General features: G+C 50.3%; 1 long non-coding RNA gene across 2 annotated transcripts in view; it reads right to left on the reverse strand.

Annotated features, from left to right (window-relative positions):
* The window catches only part of LOC136013622 (uncharacterized), a 39,828-nt gene extending 27,773 nt beyond the window's left edge, over positions 1-12,055 (reverse strand). For both annotated transcript variants that reach the window (XR_010612302.1, XR_010612301.1), the window contains exon 1: positions 11,929-12,055. This is a non-coding gene — a long non-coding RNA (uncharacterized LOC136013622). The remainder of the gene's footprint in view (positions 1-11,928) is intronic.
* Positions 12,056-14,439: the final 2,384 nt, after the last annotated feature.

A 14,439-nucleotide genomic window follows, 5' to 3' on the forward strand; every position in this document is an offset into this window, starting at 1 on the left:
ATTTAACTCATCTTAAGGGGCACAAGATCTGGCTTCCAGAGGCTAAGCTGTACCTGCTTGTTGGAGCTGAGCAGTGTCAAACACTGGAGTCAACTGGCCATGTACTGAGGAGTGAACCAGGGGCTACGCTTTCTCCCAACTCAAACTAACTGCAAGGCACGCGGTGGCACTGCAATTTGCTCCTGAGCTTTCGTGCTGGGCTTCAACCCTGCTACATGCTTTCTACTAACCTTCCTTGCAGGAGTAATTTTTAAATCATGTAATGCCAAGTGCCAGAGGGCTCACTTTTTACAACATCAAGCTGAATCGCATCAACTCCCATTCTAAATTTAAAACATGATTGCATTACTTCACTTTATACTTTTTATAAAGGTCCCGTTGTGGTGCGGTTTCACGAGGTATAAAAGCCCGTGCAGGTATTATGGGCCATATCAATTCATTTCATCTCATTAATCAGCTGCTTAAAAATGTTTTCCTTGCAGCGCAGCAGAAAAATAAAATAAATGTTCTTCTTTATCACTTCCCAAATTAAATTCATATTCCATAATGACTGTATTTCATGTGCAAAATAACAAAATATGCTTACATACCTGACTTCACTTCCTTAGTGAATTGCTTCATTTGTAAAATGTTGCATATGAAATTGGAGCCTAAAATGAATTACTTGGGTTTTCTTGATATGAAACCTTGTTTAAGTTCACAGCAATTTTAAATATGATACATTTAAAATATTAATATTTCCCATATATTATTCACTGACTTTCAGGTTTCATCTCAAGTTAGTGGCACTTCATATTTCAAAGGAAGAAGTGTTTCTTTTTTTTTTTTCAGTACTAATGTTCTATTAATTCACTTTGTAATATCATTCTGGTTCAGACAAATGAAATTGCACTAAATTGCTTATGCCAAGAATCTTGCTAAAGTTGTTGGCATTATATAAAATTCCATATTCCATTACTATTTTATACATGTTTATCTCTGTGGCATCTTTTTAGGCATAATTCATAGCCCTGTTTCGTTAGTTCTCGAAAGACAAATATAAGCACAAATATTTTTATGCTGAGATGGGGGTGTATGTAGATATTTACAGTAAAGCCTGCAACTTACGGGACTTTTGCAAGGCACCAGATGCAAACTCCCAGTGAACTACCTTAACAGCTTTTCCTTTATGAACGTTCTTATTTTGAGTAGCTTTCCCTCCCAGCATGTATTTCACCGCACACGTGTATAAACACGCATGCACGCACACATACACGCTTGTGAAAAATAAATGTGTGTGCATGCAGAAATACTCAAAATGCCTCATATGCATATTATGCAACATATGCCATTCATGTAATTGTTATATATATAAATAAAATTCATTTTATAGATACAAATAAAAGATGGGAAGGAAGTCCTTAACGGACCTATAAAGGCCTAAACATAGACGGACTCTTCATCACATCCAAAGAACTGAAAGAACCGTGGATATAAACCAGAATTTTTTTATATGACCACGTATCTTTTATAATCTTTCCATAAAGTCCACATGGCCAGATAACTATTTCCAGAGATGTGGATGGAACTTATACCTGGACAGGCTGGAAAACTTTAATGAGTAAAGCAGCATTTAACCCTATGAAATGCCTTTCAGGAGTGAAATAAAGTGCTGGAGCAAGAGTAGCAAACAGCAGCAAAATCACCTGTAAATAGATGCAAGGAACTATAAATATACCTCAGTATTTCCATAGACGACTTTCTCTGACAGTCATCAAAAACAGATGCTTGGGAGATAGAAATCCAACGCCAAGGAATGCAGATTAACACATTTATATGAATATATGGTCTGTGCCTTAAACTTCAAGTTTGTAACATTGTTAATAACGTATGCTCCTTTTTCAATGCCCGGTGTTTGCTCTCTTTGCAATTTGCAAAATAAGATTTTTTTTTTCTCTCTAAATTTTATCAAAAAAAAACCCAAACAAATTTGCAAAATAACTGATGCAAATCCCTGTCACTCGTGAACACAATGAAATTATACAGAGAAGAGCAAATACAGGAGAGGCTCCTCCTCAGAAACAGAAATGAATGCCCTGCTCCCATACAGTCCTCAAACGCCAGGATTTTGAAATATGAATTAGACCTCAAATGCAAATTAACCTCCGAAGGGGGGGGGGGGAGAGGGTAAAAAAGAAAAAACAAATCAGAGAGACATACCAAGTCAAACGCTCCTTTTTCTGCCTATCTCGTCCTTAATGGTAAAATAGGCTAAACAAAACAAGTGCACATCAAGACAGAGCCAATTAAGGACAGGAAAGCGGGGAGGGTTAGGGTGAGGAGGGGAGGAAGGCACCTTACTGAGCGCACGGGGAGTGGGAGTGCAGTGTTCCCCCACACCTACCTTACGGGGGTTCAAAGGAAGACAACCGGGGTAAATTGTAACCAGCTTTGATTTTTGTCATCCGGTTGCACCCGGGATGCGGGAGAAAAGGAGGGGGGGTGGGGGGGGAAGGGGGGGGAAGGAATCGGTCTGGGCGGGAGTGGAAGGGGGATAAAAAAGAAGGGGGATATACCGAGCGAGGGTGCCAAACGGTATGCAAATGAATGGGGTTTTTTTGGGGTGGTGGGTGGGCTGCGGGCTCTTTTAGGGTAAGAGGGGAATAGAGAAAAGGAGACACCGTCAGTGGCGGGGTGAGTGGGTCCCCACCCGGACTCTCCGCACACGCGTGGGGGAAGGCGAGGGGAGTCTTGCGGAGAGCGGCGGGATCCCCGTCGAGGGGCGAGGGGCAGCGCTGCCTCCTGTGGGGGGAGGAAGGGCACGGGGGAGCGTGGAGCTGCCGCTGCGCCGTGCCGGCGGCGGGCAGGAGCGGGCGGGGCGCGGGGGCTGCCCCTTCCCGAGAGCGGGGGTGCTTCAAATGTGGGGGGGGGGGGGGGAGGTGAGGGGCCGCCCCCTCTACCCCTCCTTCATTCATCGCCTCCCCCCCAGCCCCCCTCCCCCGCTGCTCCCCCCGGCCCGGCTGCCTCACCGCTCCCGGCGGCTCCCCGCTTGGAAATGGAGACCGGCAACTCTCACCAGAGCTCACCAGCATCCCACGGTCCTGAGGAAGGAGTTTGGGGCGGCTGGGGGAAGCGGGGGGGGGGGGGGGGGGGTGTTTGAGAGTGACGGTGAGGCGAGGAGGAGGAGGAAGGAAGAAGGCTGGGAAGAAGGGGGTGGGGGGAAACGGCGCTCCTGAAATGGAGCCAGCCCAAACGGGAGACGATGCTGGAGCAGGGGCTGCGTCATTTCGGGGCTGGGAGAGGGCTCAGCTTCCCCCCCTCTCCCTGCTCACAGGCAGGAGGGGCAGGACAGAGCCCTCTCCGCAAGCCCCCGGGGCCGGGACAGGGCAGGCAAACCCCACTCCAGGAGAAGGCATAAGCCACCTTCGGTCTGCCTAGCGATGCCGGGAAAGAAAAGGGCAGGGAGAGGGGCACTGTCACAGTCACGAGTGGAGGTCCTCGGAGGGGCAGGCTGCCGAGGGGGGAAACGGGGTGCCACGGCCGGATGGGCTGCCGGGAGGGCGGGGGTAGGAAGAATGATCGGCATTTATAACTGCGGGGGAAGCTCGCAGCCTTTCAAAGAGTTTCATCTGGGTGAGTGGAAATGCCTTCTGCCCCTTTCAGTTTTGGAAGCGCAGCGGTCTTTTAGAGGGAGGAAGCAATTTATTATTTTTTCCCTGCTGGACAGTGGATCTCTTTGAGCTTACTGTCATATCCTACGGCTGCAATTAAAACTTTCCTTCTGCAGAGAGGAAGTAGCTGAGACTGAGGGTCTGAAGCTAGCGAGTGGCCAGCAGCTACCCCAGCCTTCACTGGCCCTTGCCAAGAAGCAATGGGAGGCGGTGGCTTGGCCCTGCACAGAGGGGCTGTGGGTGCAGCACTATGCATGTCTAAGGCAGAATAACCGGCCTGGGAACACCTTTCCTTGTTTCAATTATACCAGCCTGGTCCAAGGCAGCTTCTTTTTGAAGCTCACCCTCTCAGAAGCTTTCTAACCACAGCTTCAGATGTTCATGTGCATGTATTATTTTATCATTATTATTATTATTTCCATACCAGCCCATGGTATCAGCTTGAAAAAGCAAAGCTGCTCGTAGTGGGGCTGAGATCGCAGGTGCCACCACAGAGGCCCATGGTGAGCATCACTAAAAAGCAAGAGAAAACAGAGTCCCCAGGCAAGACTACAGTGCTGGTACACAACCACATACAGCTTCATTCCAGCCTTCTATAGCACCTGCCACAGCAAAGGTGGCCGATGCAATGTCCTTAAAACACTGACCATGGTCATTATTATTATGTGTGTGCAGATTTTTGCTTATTCAATGACTCTGTATTTGTGTGCATGCAATACAAGTGTGCATGCACACACTCTCATATCTGTGTGTATGTATGTATTCAATAGTGATGGGCCTGTTAAACTGAGCAGTGATTTCTCTACTACAGATAGCTGTATAATACACACACATAGCGATGATACCTAAGGTGTTTGGGGGTGGGGATGCATAATATCTTATAAATTTGAAGTTTTTATCAGGCAGAGCAGATTACTTTAAGCGTTCAATTTCTCAGCGATCCAATTTTATTAGGATTTACTATCATTTGTGCTGCGCATCCCTGGGGAAATAATGCTTTGATTAATGTAATCCTGGGCTGGGATCCGCCACATGCCCCTCTCCCAAGAGAAGGGCCCTGTTTGACAAACAAAAACAGAGCAGCAACTATTGCAATCTGCACTCACCTTTCGAAAGCACACAGATCCACACGCACGCACACACACAAAATATAACCCCTGCCTCCCCCCGACCCTAAATACAATAGCAGCATCTCAAAACAATGTGAGCTTATTCATTTGCACACAATGCCTCTGATTCAGTGTGGGCTGTACAGTCCAGCCCTCAACTGCACAGAGCCAGCCCAAAAAGGATCCTGCTCTGTCTCCCACTGAGAAGCTGAAACATCTCCGGGAAGCTCAATGCCTCTCTGTATTTCAGGCTCTCCTTGAGCTCACAACATTTCTGCCTCTTTGTTTCCCGCTGCAGGCCTTGATGCAAACCGATTCCAAGTCTGCTCCTTCAACCCACAGGCAGCCCAGGGGCCCGAGAAGCTGGCTGTCCCTGCGAGGCTCCCCGGCACCCACCTGGGGGAACATGTTCCTCCCTAAACGGGCCCTGGTAAGTGAATCACAGCCAGCCACTCCGCTCAGCTCACAGGAAGAGGATAGGGGGGACACCCAGAAAACAACCTCAAACAGAAAGTCAGGTCACATACATTTTTAAAGGGAAGAAAAGAAAGTATTCCTCCGCCTTTGGGGGTTGCTTGGGTTTGAGCAGCTTTGTTCCAGCCACCATCACCACACACACACTCCCCACAACCACCACCACCACCACCCCCCCCCCGCCCCTTCTGTTTGTGTCAAAGGCTGGCAGGAACAATAGCGTTTAAACAGGAATAAACATGCCCAGATCACAGCCCAGCCCCAGAGAAAGCTTTCCCTTTCTTTACATCCCTAGGTGAACTGCCCGGTGCTTCCCCTTTTCCTCCTCCTTCCCTCTCCCCCTTAAAATGACTCCCAGCACCAGCAGCTTAAATAGCAGTTTAATGTTGATTTTCTCCCCTCTATTCTTCCCTTCCTGTTCCCCTCCCCGCAGCAAAGCGGGTCCCACTGCGCCTGAGGAGGACACCCAGCCCCCAGAAAGAGGGCTCTGGCCGCACTTGAGCCACTTTATTCCAAGTCCGGATTAATAAACCCAGGGGAAGAAGGAGGGGAGGGAGGGATCTCCAGGCTGGAGATGAGGAGGGATGCGGTTTGCTCAGGGGTTTTCAATAAGATGCTGCTCTCTCCTTCGTGTTTACCCACTGACCCCCAATACGGTGACTCAGCGATTACCGAGCACTGGGTGTCTAGGGGGAGCTTCCCCCCCTTCCTCCTCCTTTTCTTTCCTGATGAAAAACGTTGCAATTACATTTCTGCATGCTGATCTGAGAGTTCAAATAACAAGCCTTAACCGCGTTATCAGGCGCTTGATAACGAAGGAAGGAGGGGTGAAGGGGAGAGGGGAACAAATCTAGCCATATGTGCGTCTGAGCTTACGTATACCTATATATCCGTATAGTTACATATGTAGATAGACACATGTTTAAAGGAAAGACTGCTGAAGAAGAAATCGGTTGTTGTTCGGCCTGAGCCCCTGCAACCGAGCAGCGGAGGGAAGAGCCTCAGTTTAAAACAGCAGCAACCAAACGAGGGAAGGAGGAGATAGAGTCGCAAATCACTCCTGGGAAAAGTCATTTGGACCCAGTCTCTGGGTTTTCCCAGGGCAAACTGACTCTCCTGCCCGACTTGATCCAGTTTTCCCGCTCCCCCTCCCACCCGGAGGGGATCCATCCCTATTTCGCATTTTGCCTGCCAGGCAGTGGCTCCCTCTCCCCCCGCGCCCCGCCTGGGAGGGCGTTTTCTGACACCGCTGCGCGACCGCGGCCAGCTCCGCGCCCGCGGAAAGGCCGGCGGAGGGGGGGGAGGCCGCTGGGTGGTGGAGGGGCCCCCGCCGGTATTTCGGGTGTCCGCCTTTACCCTCCTCCTTTTTCCCTCCTCCCCCCTCTGATCCCCCCCAGCTCTTCCCGAGCTGCAAGAAATTGTTTCAGAAGTCGGGCGGCGGGACTGAATTCCGAGAGGGAAAGAGGGAATAAATGCGAGGAGATGATGAATAATGTTAACTTTTGACTGTAGGAGTCATGATGGAGTTGAGCGAAGCGGCAGGGAAATATGTCATTTAATCCCAGGGCTACCGTAAGTCCCTTTTATCAAACATCGTGATGCTGGAATTATACTGCTGTAAAAGCGACTGAGTACTTAGAAGTATCCAGCATCAGGCACAAATACAGAGATGGGAGGAACGGGTGTAAAATGAACGCGCCTACAAACTAACCACAAGACCGTGAAAAGCCCAAGCGGATTAGATAAATATAAATAGATGTGCCTTAAAAAAAAAAAAAAAGAAAGAAAAGAAAAAGCCCGGTAAAAGTGGAGCTGCTGCATTCACGCAAGGAGAACAGACAGTGTGTGCGTGTTTGTGTGCAATGCCAAAAAGAGCAGCCTTAAGGTTGACCTACTGCAATCTGCACTGAGCTCCTCAGACAATAGCCAAGTTCAAATGTCAAAAAATCTAATAATAAAAACCAGACCTGCCAAACTGCACGAACTGTTTTCTGGTGTATCACAATTATTCACCCTCTTATCCACTAAGAGACTGCCAGTCCTTATGCACCTAAAAGAAAAATCTATGTAATGCATATGGATCTTTATTCCAGCCCCCCCCCCTTTTTTTTTTTCATGTGTGAAACGCTATTGAGATGGCAAGCACGCAAATCGGGATGATATCATGTTTAATAAAAGCGGGGATAAGGTTTTCACAGTCTCTTTTAAAAGGCTCCAACTTGTAAATCCCCTTTTTATGTCTCTACATGCACAATTATTCTTATAAATAAAAATCTACATGTTCAAGAAGCTGGATAGGAACTATATAGCCCTCTGATTTTAACATCGGTGGGAGCATTAGCTTTCCATCATACGTAATGTGTCTCTGTTGAGCTCAAGTCAACAGATAGATTCTTCCATTCATTTGGCAACTTTCCTTACAGTCCGCGAGAGGTGAACCTCGAGCATGACACCTCGGGAAATACCAGGATTATGTTGCTGGGGAGCAAAAGACCCCGGATTTAACAGCTCTCCCTCTTTGCAAGGGCGGTTCTGTGTTATTGTCATAATTTCTTACAGAACCCGAGGTGCTCTGCTATACTCAGAAGAACAAATAAGATTCCGGGTGAAGCCTTCAGAATGAAAGGTGCGGAGAGATGATCCGCCTGCCTATTGTGTGTCCCGTTATTATCGCCAGCCTTTAAAAGTAACCCGCGTGTTTTGCTCTTTCCTCCAGGCTGGTTAGTGTAACATTCCCGGGGCAGCTGCCACCCTGGTCCTAAGAACTATGAACTACAGTGGGGGTAAGCTTGAGAAACCCCGAGCAGATCCCATTAGCCAAGGCGGCTGCGGCTCTGGAAGCCAGACAACTTCGCGCTTCCAGCTGACTGCTGGATTATGCCCGGATGAGTTTTACATATAGCAGGCTGTATAAGGAGTATGTCTTTATGTTTAACATTTTAATTTGGGAATGCTAATTAGACATTCGGTCTCCACGGTTATATCAGTAGATACCTAATCATTTCCCACTAGAAGTAAAGGAATACTCAAGACGGTAAACACACTACTTTCTTTTCCCTAGCTCCGCTACAGTATCGCTTCTTACATCCCTTTTCCAGAGGCGTCCCTTCGGACAAAATAGGCATTTATTAAATGAAAGGGAGCGGGGGGGCGGGGGGTGGATGGAAAAAAATTGCTCCCTGTAGCACTCTTACAATTGAGGTGCGGAGACCCGGCAATCCTGGCCGATCCGGGCTTTTTGGAGGTCAGGCAGCAAAGTAGTTCGAGTTTTGCCGAATTAACTTGTTGCTCGATTTAGCGTGAAGTTTTTGCTGGTCGCTTGCGGTACCCCGAAGCTGCTGACTGAAGGAGGCACAGAGCAGGGAGCTACGCTCCGAACTCTGGTGCTATCAAAAATACAACGCAGGGCACACTTGGGGGGATTGGGGGGTGAGGGGAGGCAGAGGGAACCGGAGGGAGAAATCCGCTCACTCCCACAGCCCAGCTGATGGACTTTGCGGGGCTCTTCCAACTCCAAAACCCACCCGCTGATGAGGCGAGGGAAATGTTCACTTAACTACGGCAAATCTCGAGTAAGCGACCACGTTTCTGAGAAGAATTGCGCTCTGGAAATGTGTTTTACTAGTCTGGAATATTGCTAGTGCTTATTTCGCCAAACGTGGTAGGTGGAAAGTTTTGTTCACGTAAATATCTCAGCCCTTTTCCCGCACAGTCAACACAGACGGAGGCTCGACTCCGTTTTCCAAATGAAGACCCACAAACACTTTAAATGAAAAGTTTATGTTCGTGTAGGTCGTTTCCCCTCTTTAATTACTTTTCTCTCCTCCCGCTCCACCCCCCCCCCCATCTTTTTTTTTTTTTTTCCTTCTTTTTCTGTATGTGTGTGTAAGTGTTAGGTTTTTAGGCGGGGAGCTCATCTTGCCAGGATCTATCATATTTATGGGCTGTGTGATTTCCAGGGCTCCAATTGGTCTTTCCTTTATGGAGGCAAGGAATAAAACTTTCCCAGTCGGACGGAAACTGATGGGGCTCCAGAGGAGGGGAACAAAGTGGCTTCAATTCTCCCCTCAGCCCCGGGGCCACCTCTTCCCACCTCCCGCTCCGGGGGCTGCTGGGGACATTCCCCCTCCCCCCCTTGCAGGTGCGTTAGGGGATGCTGCAGCCACGCTTGTCCGTGTGCCTAGCATCGTACCGTGTTTAGGGAGGAATACCGTAAGAAAAACTAAATTTCTCCTTCCTACCCCCTCTTGCATCCACTTAGGGAGGGAAACGGAGGAAAGAAGAGGGCGCTTGGGGTAAGGGACTGAGCCTACGCGCGTTTGGAAAGGGACAGAGACCCAAGCGGTGCCGAGCTGCGGCCGCTGTCGACGTGTGTCGGTTTTAGTTGAGGCTGATGCCTGCGAGTGTCCCGGGCGGCGACAACGTGTACCCGGTGTGCGGCCGGTGCAGGCAGGCCGGGAGACAGGGGGGGCCGACGCTGGCACTCACAGGTAGAGAAGCTGGGGGGGAAACATGGGAGGAGTGGCCAACTTGGGGGTGGGGAGAGAAAAAGAAAGAAAAAAAAGAGCTACTTTTCGATGTTTAATACGGCGATTAAATATTAAATTATGTAAAAAAAAAAATAAAACCAAACAACAAACGAGTCGCTTTACCGCACCTTCAGGGGCTTAAGCGCCTTAGGTGGACAAAAAGCCCAGTCAAACCTGCGTGGCACCTCAGGCTCTCCCAAGCCTCCGTGCCCGTGCTTGTGTTTAATGAGCTGCTCTCGCTCCTTCGCAGGCCCCGGGTCCATTGGAGGCATCGCACCAACCGGGACACTTTTGGGGCAGCCTTTGAACGGGCAGCAGCCCCCCCTCATCTGCTTTGTCACCCCGGTCCCCCCGCCCGCAGCTTCTATACACTCCACCCGGCTACCGCCCTGCCGGCCCCGCGAATTCTGGGGCTCTCCTCTCCCCGGCCGTGGTGCCTGGGGGTAACCGGGGAGCAATGGCCTGGACTGGGGGCACCCGAAGCTGCCCCCCCCTGCTCCCCTTCCCAGGACGGGCCAGGACGCGGGGAAGGGGGGGCGTAGAGACGGACGAGGGCCGTCCATGGCGCCCCCTGGCGGCCGTCGGTCGCCTGACGTAGCGCGCCGAAAGTTGATTTTGTTCAGCAAGCCGTAGCGTATAAAATTAACGACAGCCAATAAAAATTAGCTTACATGTTTCAACCGTAAAAGTCCAAACCAAAATAAAGCTAGTTTTAGCGAAGCTAAGGCGCTCTGCTTTGGCCCCGTTCTCCCTTGGCTTGAACCGAGGTCCTTTTATCTAAAGCCCAGTGCACAAACATATAGCTTAATGTGACTAGTGTTCTTCCTTTTATTTCTTTCTCTATGGCAACCAATATGTTCTGCTCAGAAATGTTCCCCCATCAAGGAAACAAATGATCTTGAGGGAGCAGCTCTATACGGCATCTGTTCCGATGGAGCACACAGAGTTAACCCCAGTCAAAAGAGACGCTGGGCACGTCAACAAGAAGTGGAAAATGAGCGATTCTTCTCCCCCCCCCCCCCCAATTGAAACCTATACCTCCCTAGTTTTACAAGCCATTTTATTGATTTGACTATCGACCGTTTCCAAAGAAGTAACTAATTCTAGGAAATTACAATGATCACCAGGCATTGTGTATCCAAAAGAGCAGCAACGGAGGGGAGGGGGGTAGGAAAAAAATATTTATGCAAATAACACGGCAAAATTAAAATAAATGAAAGCCACGTAATGGGATATTTAAGCCTCGGTAAAGTTTTCAGGAGCGGTATCTGGCCTAGTAATTTAATCCTACATTATTTATCACATTATTTATCACACTGACCCAAACGCTATAAAAGAGTTTCAGATCATTAGCCCGCACCTCTCAATTAGACGGGGTTCGGGAAACACGGAGAGACAGGCGAGGCTGTCAGGAGAGAGAAACCGAGTGAGATCGGGTCTGTAATCCCCCAGCCCCAGCCTCCTCGGAGAATAAAATGAAGGGATGTCCTGGTTAGTTTTGATTGATTACACTCTTTCTGATGGACTTTCACTACAGAGCTCTAGATGTTGTGCTTAACCGGCTGTTCCCTAGTTACAATATTAACCCTCTCCGTGCACCCGGCGCTCCGCACCTTCCCCGGCCTTCACCCCCGCCCCGCTCCCGGCCCTCCGCACCGGCCCCGGCAGCAGGTGCCCTGGTCACCGAGCGCCGGCACCGGACCCCCCCCCCCCCCCCAACCCCGAGAAGCAGCGTTTGCAAACATCCCGCACTTCTGCCTCTCCTCTGCTTTACAAATCTGCTATATTTTCGAGAGCTTTCCTTCCCCCCATCCCCAACCCTCCCCACCCGAGCCCTGGTGTTACAATAATTAACAGTGCCCAGAAAAGTGAAGTAGTAACCAGAAAGACTTTCCAGCGCTGAAGAATTGCTTTGCTGCCTTGAGCTTTGGAATGAATCCATGCTTTTTATGTAATATTTCACTAAGGTGCTTTTTGTTGCTAGTGGGATTTTTTTTTTTTCCCTTTCCCTTTTTTTTTTTTTTTTTTTTTTTTTTTTTGCAGCCTGTTTCCTTCCAGGCAGTTGCCATGGGTTTCCCTATCTTGTCCTAAGCTTTTGAAAACATATATCCAGAAGAGTTTAAAGAAAACAAAAGTAGATTTTTGAAAGAAAAGTAAAACACTTACCGATCATACTTCCAGGATTTAGAGAGAGTTTTGGTTTGTTTTTTTTAATTTTTGATTTTAATAAGGTGACAGGGGGGAAAAAGCATGTTCTCAACTCCAGCGAAACGATCCATGTTAAGATTTTCCTTTGCACTGACTCCACTAAGCCCCGCTCTCCACTAGTCTATTATTTTCACCAAAATATATGAAAATTTATGCAAATGAAAATCAGCACTAACTGTTCTCCCCTTGTTATACTTTGGATTTTTTTCCAGACAAAACAATCTCACTCTGCAAGGGAGGGGGTGGGAAGAGTTGGGGAACTAACTTGGTTGTTGGTTTGTTGGTTTGGGGGTTTTAATTTATTATATATATTTATTTTTTTTAATAAAAAGCATTACTCCAGCTCGAGCTTTATTTTTTGTTGTCGCCGTTATGAGGGTTTACATTTATTTATTTATTTATTTAATTTGGGGGGGATTTCTCTCCACCCCCCCCACCCCCCCCGTTTTTATTAAGAAAGTAGATCTGTTTGCAGAGGCGCTATCACGTTTCATCAGGCCACCTGAGACGGCTTTTGAAAGCGTGTACTGTGAAATTCATAGCAGTAATTTAGACAAAATCCTCACTGTATATTAATGAAAGACGGCCCCATGGCACCGTTCCTATCCTCCCCATTCAGTGTAAACAAAACCACGAGACTCACTCGGTTTTTGAGCCTGATCCAAGCAAAATCGGCTGGAAAGGAAAACATGGGGTTCTGGCACTGACTATTCAAACGTCTGCACCTGGAGATCTCAGATTTATTCAATGAAATCTGTGTTGGATCTTTTAGATATAAAAAAGAAACCTTTGGAGGACGCATGGGAACAAAAAAAAACCCCAACATTTTATATATATATAAATATATAATCGTTATGTTTGGGGTTTAGTTACCAGTGCCCTTCAGATCCGTACTCTTCACTTTAATGGCTTTCCTAAACCTACCTACCACGGTATTTTTGGCAGTGCCAGCCGGGGGCCGGTGGGAGCTCCGAACGCCGGGGATCGGGGGGGCCGGGGAGAGCCGGGGCTTGCCGCCTCTCGGGGCCGAGTTACACGGCGGGGAGCGGGGCGGGGGATAAAGGAGCCAAGAGGGGGCCACGCTCCCCGTGGCAGCAGTACCCACTCCGCGCGGTTTCCCCCACGCGTGTTTTCCCCACGCGTGTGCGGCTAGGCGGGGGTACCCCCAACTGGACCGTGTCCCCTGGACGTCCGAGCGGTGTCCCCGCAGCGGCAGGCCCCGGGGAGCGCTCAATTTGCCCTTGTTTTTGTTGCCACTTTCTTTTTCTCCGCGGTTCACTGAGGTTGCCGCCGCGCGGCGTTTCCGCTCGGTCGCATCTCTCCCCCTCCCGCACACCCCCCCCGCTTCTTCTCCCGTCCCCCTCCTTCCCCCCCCCCCCCCCCCCCCCTTTTCCACCGCCTTCCCCCGCCCCCCTTAACTCTTTCCGCCGGACGAGAAATAACGTAGCGGTTCACGCCGCGGGGCTGGCTCCCTGCGAGTGACCGCGGCTCGCAGAGCAGGCAGGCCCACCGCCTCCCTCCGCCGACGGGGCGGCCGGGCGGACTCACGCCGGGGTGCGGGATAGACAAAGGCTGGTGGAGGGCGGGCGGGAGGGGAGATTTAGGGGCCAGTGCCGGCATTGCCGGGGGGGGGGTGTGGACGGCGTGTGCACGGCAGTGCCCCCCAAGCACTGTTCCTACCCGTGGCCAGCCCCGTTGTTATTATTATTGTTGTTGTTGTAGTCATTATTACTATTAATTATAAGCGGCGTTCCGCCCCCTCCCACTGCCTTCGCGCTCGCCGCTGCCGGAGCGGCGGGAGAGCCCTGAGGTGCGTGTGTCCGCCGGCAGGAAGAGTTAAGGGGCGGAGGGAGGAGGGCAGGGAGGGGTGGATGGAGGGAGGAGGGACGGAGGAGGGGAGGGATGGAGGGACGGAGGGAAGGTGGGGGGACACGGCACACACACACACAACTTCCAGCTCCGACGCCACTTTGCCTAAATTAAAAGGCAGCCAATCGGAACGGCCGGAAGGGGGGCCGCGCGGCCGGCGGCGGGCCGTCCGTCACGGCGCTGGCAGCCAATCGGCGGCCACCGGCTTCCTCGCGGCGGGGTCGGGTGGTGGCGGCGCGGGCGGCGGCGGCGAGGGGCGGAGGGGGGGGGGGCAGGCGGCGGGAGGGAAAGGAGGGAGGGAAAAGAGGGAAGAGGGGAGGGAAGGAGGGGAAAGAGGAGGGAGGGAGGGCGCGGGCACGGCCCGGGAGAGGGAGGCGGGGAGAGGCGAGCGGCGGGACTCCGGCACCGCCAGTGCGAGCTGCCAGCCCGGCAGCCAACTTCCCGGCTGGAGTTAGTGTATAAAGGATACCATATATGCACACACACATACCCACACCTCTCCAGCAAGGCGCTCCTCCTCCGCCTCCTCCCTCGACCAACTGCTGGAATTAAAATAAAAAGCAAAACAAACACCAAAAAAAAAAAAAAAAAAAAAAAAAA

This window comes from Lathamus discolor, chromosome 4, assembly GCF_037157495.1.
Source record: "Lathamus discolor isolate bLatDis1 chromosome 4, bLatDis1.hap1, whole genome shotgun sequence".
Classification (NCBI taxonomy): Eukaryota; Metazoa; Chordata; class Aves; order Psittaciformes; family Psittacidae; genus Lathamus; species Lathamus discolor.